Source organism: Sander vitreus, chromosome 18 (assembly GCF_031162955.1).
Source record: "Sander vitreus isolate 19-12246 chromosome 18, sanVit1, whole genome shotgun sequence".
Taxonomy (NCBI): Eukaryota; Metazoa; Chordata; class Actinopteri; order Perciformes; family Percidae; genus Sander; species Sander vitreus.
The window spans coordinates 72,501-77,814 of record NC_135872.1 but is presented as its reverse complement, the minus strand read 5'-3'; the positions used below and the strand labels follow the sequence as shown (position 1 = coordinate 77,814).

General features: G+C 45.3%; 1 pseudogene; it reads right to left on the bottom strand.

The window, feature by feature from the left end:
- Nucleotides 1-1,436: 1,436 nt before the first annotated feature.
- On the bottom strand, nucleotides 1,437-3,246 carry LOC144533809 (protein NLRC3-like; annotated as a pseudogene).
- Nucleotides 3,247-5,314: the final 2,068 nt, after the last annotated feature.

The following is a 5,314-nucleotide window of genomic DNA, read 5'->3' as shown; positions in this document are numbered from 1 at the left end:
TTAAAACAGCATCCTGGAAACCAGACAGACTGGAAACAACAATCAGACAAGAAGACATCTTTAAAACCCCACCTGGAAGAGATGAACCAATCAGAACAGTGATGACAAAGGGAGTGGCTGGCATCGGGAAAACAGTCTTAACACAGAAGTTCACTCTGGACTGGGCTGAAGGCAAAGCCAACCAGGACATCCAGTTCACATTTCCATTCACCTTCAGAGAGCTGAATGGGCTGAAAGAGAGAAAGTACAGCTTGGTGGAATTTGTTCATTACTTCTTCAGTGAAACCAAAGAAGCAGGAATCTGCAGGTTTGAAGAGTTCCCGGTTGTGTTCATCTTTGACGGTCTGGATGAGTGTCGACTTCCTCTGGACTTCCTCAACACTGAGATCCTGACTGATGTTACCAAGTCCACCTCAGTGGGTGTGCTGCTGACAAACCTCATCAGGGGCAAACCTGACTGAGATGTACATCCGCTTCTTAGTGGTTCAGACTAAACAGAAGAGTGTCAAGTATGATGGAGGAGCTGAGACAGATTCACCCTGGAGTCTGGAAGATGATTGAGTCTCTGGGGAAACTGGCTTTTGAGCAGCTGCAGAAAGGCAACCTGATCTTCAGACAGAGTGTGGCATCGATATCACAGAGGCCTCAGTGTACTCAGGAGTGTTCACGCAGATCTTTAAAGAGGAGAGAGGACTGTACCAGGACAAGGTGTTCTGCTTCATCCATCTGAGTGTTCAGGAGTTTCTGGCTGCTCTTCATGTACGTCTGACATTCACCAACTCTGGAGTCAACCTGCTGTCAGAAGCAAAATGGTGGTTGAAACCATTTTAAAAAAAGATTATGGAACTGAGGACAGAGCTTCACAGCTTCTCTCGGAGAGCTTACAGCCACCCAGCCCGTATAGAAATGTACACATTTCACAACATTGTTCTTAATTTTTATTTTGATTGAGAGCCATGTTTTTAATTATGCAACCTTTCTATTTTGTCTGCTGATTCTTTGTGTTTGTCTGAACATGTTTGTGTTGTCAATTTGTCTTACCAGAGATAAAAAATAATAGAAACCCCTGGTCTTAAAAGATAATCTGATTTACAATCATTTTGTTACACAATGTTTTAAAAGGTGTGGTAAATTTAACACATTTTTTATTTTCAATTTAATGAAACTACAAAACCACTGTAACACTTTACAATCAGCTTAATACTGACCTGAGAGTCTCTAGTGTACAGTGTGGACTCTGAAGTCCAGCAGAGATCAGCTCCCCTCCTGAATCCTGCAGGTTGTTGTTACTCAGGTCCAGCTCTCTCAGACTAGAGGACTGGGAGCTGAGAACTGAGGACAGAGCTTCACAGATTCTCTCAAACAAAATGTTTTATTTGTTATGTATAACATTTAGCATATTTGAAAGTGTTCATGTATCCACTTACAGAGCTTTGTTAGAGGCTTTGACCACTGGCAGCAGCCTCAGAAGAGCCGCCTCTGAAGTGCCGTATTTCTTCAGAGGAGTTATTCCTGATCTTCGTGATGTACTCAACTGTGTCTTGATTGGTCTCTGAGCTACTTTCTGTCTGAGTCAGCAGTCCTCGTAGAAGATTCTGATTGGTCTGCAGTGAAAGACCCAGGAGGAAGCGGAGGAACAAGTCCAAGTGTACATTTGGACTCTGTAAGGCCTTGTCCACTGCACACTGGTAGAGATATGTTAGTGTAGATCTGTCTTTAAATGGTTTCAACCACCATTTTGCTTCTGACAGCAGGTTGACTCCAGAGTTGGTGAATGTCAAATGGACATGAAGAGCAGCCAGAAACTCCTGAACAATCAGATGGATGAAGCAGAACACCTTGTCCTGGTACAGACCTCTCTCCTCTTTAAAGATCTGTGTGAACACTCCTGAGTACACTGAGGCTGCTCTGATATCGATGCCACACTCAGTCAGGTCTGACTAATAGAAGATCAGGTTGCCTTTCTGCAGCTGCTCAAAAGCCAGTTTCCCCAAAGATTTGATCATTGTCCTGCTCTCTGGACTCCAGGATGAATCTGCCTCAGCTCCTCCATCATATTTGACACTCTTCCATTTTGTCTGAACCACTAGGAAGCGGATGTACATCTCAGTCAGGGTCTTGGGCAACTCTCCTCCCTCTCTGGTCTTCAACACGTCCTCCAGAACTGTAGCAGTGATCCAGCAGAAGACTGGGATGTGACACATGATGTGTAGGCTTCGTGATGTCTTGATGTGGGAGATGATTCTGCTGGCCTGCTCCTCATCTCTGAATCTCTTCCTGAAGTACTCCTCCTTCTGAGGGTCAGTGAACCCTCTGACCTCTGTCACCATGTCAACACACCCAGGAGGGATCTGATTGGCTGCTGCAGGTCGTGTGGTTATCCAGAGGCGAGCAGAGGGAAGCAGTTTCCCCCTGATGAGGTTTGTCAGGAGCACACTGACTGAGGTGGACTTGGTAACATCAGTCAGGATCTCAGTGTTGAGGAAGTCCAGAGGAAGTCGACACTCATCCAGACCGTCAAAGATGAACACAACCTGGAACTCTTCAAACCTGCAGATTCCTGCTTCTTTGGTTTCACTAAAGAAGTAATGAACAAGTTCCACCAAGCTGTACTTTTCCTCTTTCAGCCCATTCAGCTCTCTGAAGGTGAATGGAAATGTGAACTGGATGTCCTGGTTGGCTTTGTCTTCAGCTCAGTCCAGCGTAGGGTTGGGTACCGAAACCTACGCAAACGGTAGTATTCGGACCGGATAGAACACAAATTTCGGTTCCAACTGAAATATTTTACCTCTGTCGCTCCGGACAGCGGCAGACTCTATTCTCTTTCTCCCTTTTCTGCTGAGTGGCGCACGTGCCCGCTCGCGGTGTGAAGCGCGTGTCCACGCTATTCTCCGCCATGCACTCTACTTCTATCACTGCTAATAGACGGCTTATTGTACACGCTCCGAAATGGACGTAAAGATGTCCCACTTTCTCTGTAGTCTACCGTTAGCTAGCTATCGTAAATGTAGGCTACCTTTAAAATGCCATATTTCCCTTCTGGGCTCACCAAAACGGATGTGAAAGCATATTAACCATTCACTGCACGGGATCGCTAGTTAACATACTACCTTTGCTCTGCTAGTCTATCGTTCAGGACAAGACCCTGTAGCCTAGGGGTGGGGGAGGCAGGACAGCCTCCCCAAATTGTCTGTCCTTTCAAACTCATACCTGGGTGTACACAGAGCTGGACTGGCCATCTGGCATACCGGCATTTTCCCGGTGGGCAGACGCGCCAATATAAATAGGCCTTTTTTTATTTTTTTTGGCCGGGCCGGCCCATAAGGAACGTACAGCAGCCCATTGGTTAATTTTCTTTATTGGCACTGGCCTGACCCAATCAAATCCAGGAACCCCCTTCCCACTCCGGTCCGCAAATTTACGAATCCCACTATGGCCACGCCTCCCGGCCCTGAGACACGAGCTGTAATAGTTATGCTGGAAGTTTAACTTCCACGTTAAAATGGACACACGACCACCAAAGTGCAAGGGAGGTGCAGAGAAATTACAGGAGAAAAAGATTAAGAATCTACAGACGGATGCTTCAAAATGTGCCAACATTTCTGACATGTTTGGGGCTGTAGTAGCTGCTTCAACATCAGCATTACCTGAAGGAGAGGAAGGAGGAGAGGTGGCTCGCTATGCAAAGAAGCAGAAACATCATGACAGGGAAGAAGCCGAGGAGGAGGAGAGGGACCAGGGGAGCGAGTGAGGAAAAGATGGAAGAGAGAGTAGATGACGATGTGGTAAGGAGTAAACAAATTAACAGGGACTCTCAGGAAGGGAGGGAGGCTGTGTGTGTGTGTGTGTGTGTGTGTGTGTGTGTGTGTGTGTGTGTGTGTGTGCGCGCGTTGTGTGCGCCTCACGTCATAACGACAACAAGCAGTTAAAGATAGCAGCTGTCAGGTAACCTGACTGTTAGTGGTCGGCCTGTTGGGAAGCTGACGGTCGGTGTGATCTGTAACATCAGTGTTGGTACAAGCATCAGTGTTCCTTGAATGGCTTAATTAGCTTCTCTTGTATTGGTCTTTTCCAGGGCATACACTGCTCTCAGCTTTATTGTAGCTTTTGGGAAGGGTTATTGTATTTAGCAGACACTTTTTACAATAGTTAAAATTAACAGTAAACTGTTTTTAAAGTTGCTAAGCCAATATTAAGCAAATTAGTAATAATACAAATGATGGCAATACAATATCAAATATCAATAATAAAAAATAATGAAAATACCATAAATATACAAATCATAACTCTAAGAATTAATTATTTAAGGGTAAGATCAACAGATAAGTCTTGGGACCCCTCGAAGGATCCAAAACGATCACATGAACACAGAACACTAGGCAACTCACATCATAGCATGCACGCACAGGACGACTGTCTGCAGGGAACGTGCCTGACCAATCACGGTGGGTGTGGGCCGCCTGGGCCAAAAATACCAGGGCCAAGTTTTTGTATCAGTCCAGCCCTGGGTGTCCAGGCCTCTTGGACACCATCTGAGAGAGGTTCCTCCTGTGCAGGACATCCCATAAGTCAGGAGAGGTGTAGTATCTCGCCAGAGACGCTAATATGGTCATTGTTCTGCAGAAGAACTGCTGAAGGTTGAAGCTGGTTGGCAGACCAGCTCAACATTTATTTAGTTACTTATTGTTAATAGTGTAACTGTTATTTATTGTTAAATGATTGTAGTTGTGTGTTAGGTGACTTATTATATGTTTAAGTACTTTAAAATGTTAATATATTGTTAAAAAAACTCCATAAAAGAGCCTTTCTTTGACGTCATTTTTCAGTTTTTTCAAGAATCGGTTCGGCATCGGTACCCGACCCAAGTCCAGTCCAACTTCTTCTGATGACACACAGCTGTACCTACCCATCTCCCCTGGTCGCACTTCATCAATTAATACAACCTTTAGCTGTTTGGAGGACATTAAATCCTGGATGGCAGGATATCTCCACACCATACTAGTTTTCCTTCCTCTCACATCTTTCACTATTCAATCTATTACAAGGATGAAGTCATTCACATACTATCACTAAACTGCTCTTTCCTGCTCATACTTTGACTTCAACTGATTTGTGTCTTTTCCCAATATTAATTACACTATAATTTAACCCTTTTTTGGGGGCTTTTCCTTGTATTTAGGAAGTGGAGAGACATGAAAGGGGGCGAGAGATGGGGGATGACGCAGCAAAGGGCAGCCGGTTGGATTTGAACCCTGCGCCGCTGCAGGACTCAGCCTACGTGGGGCGCAGGCTCCCACTGGGTGAGCTACAGGTC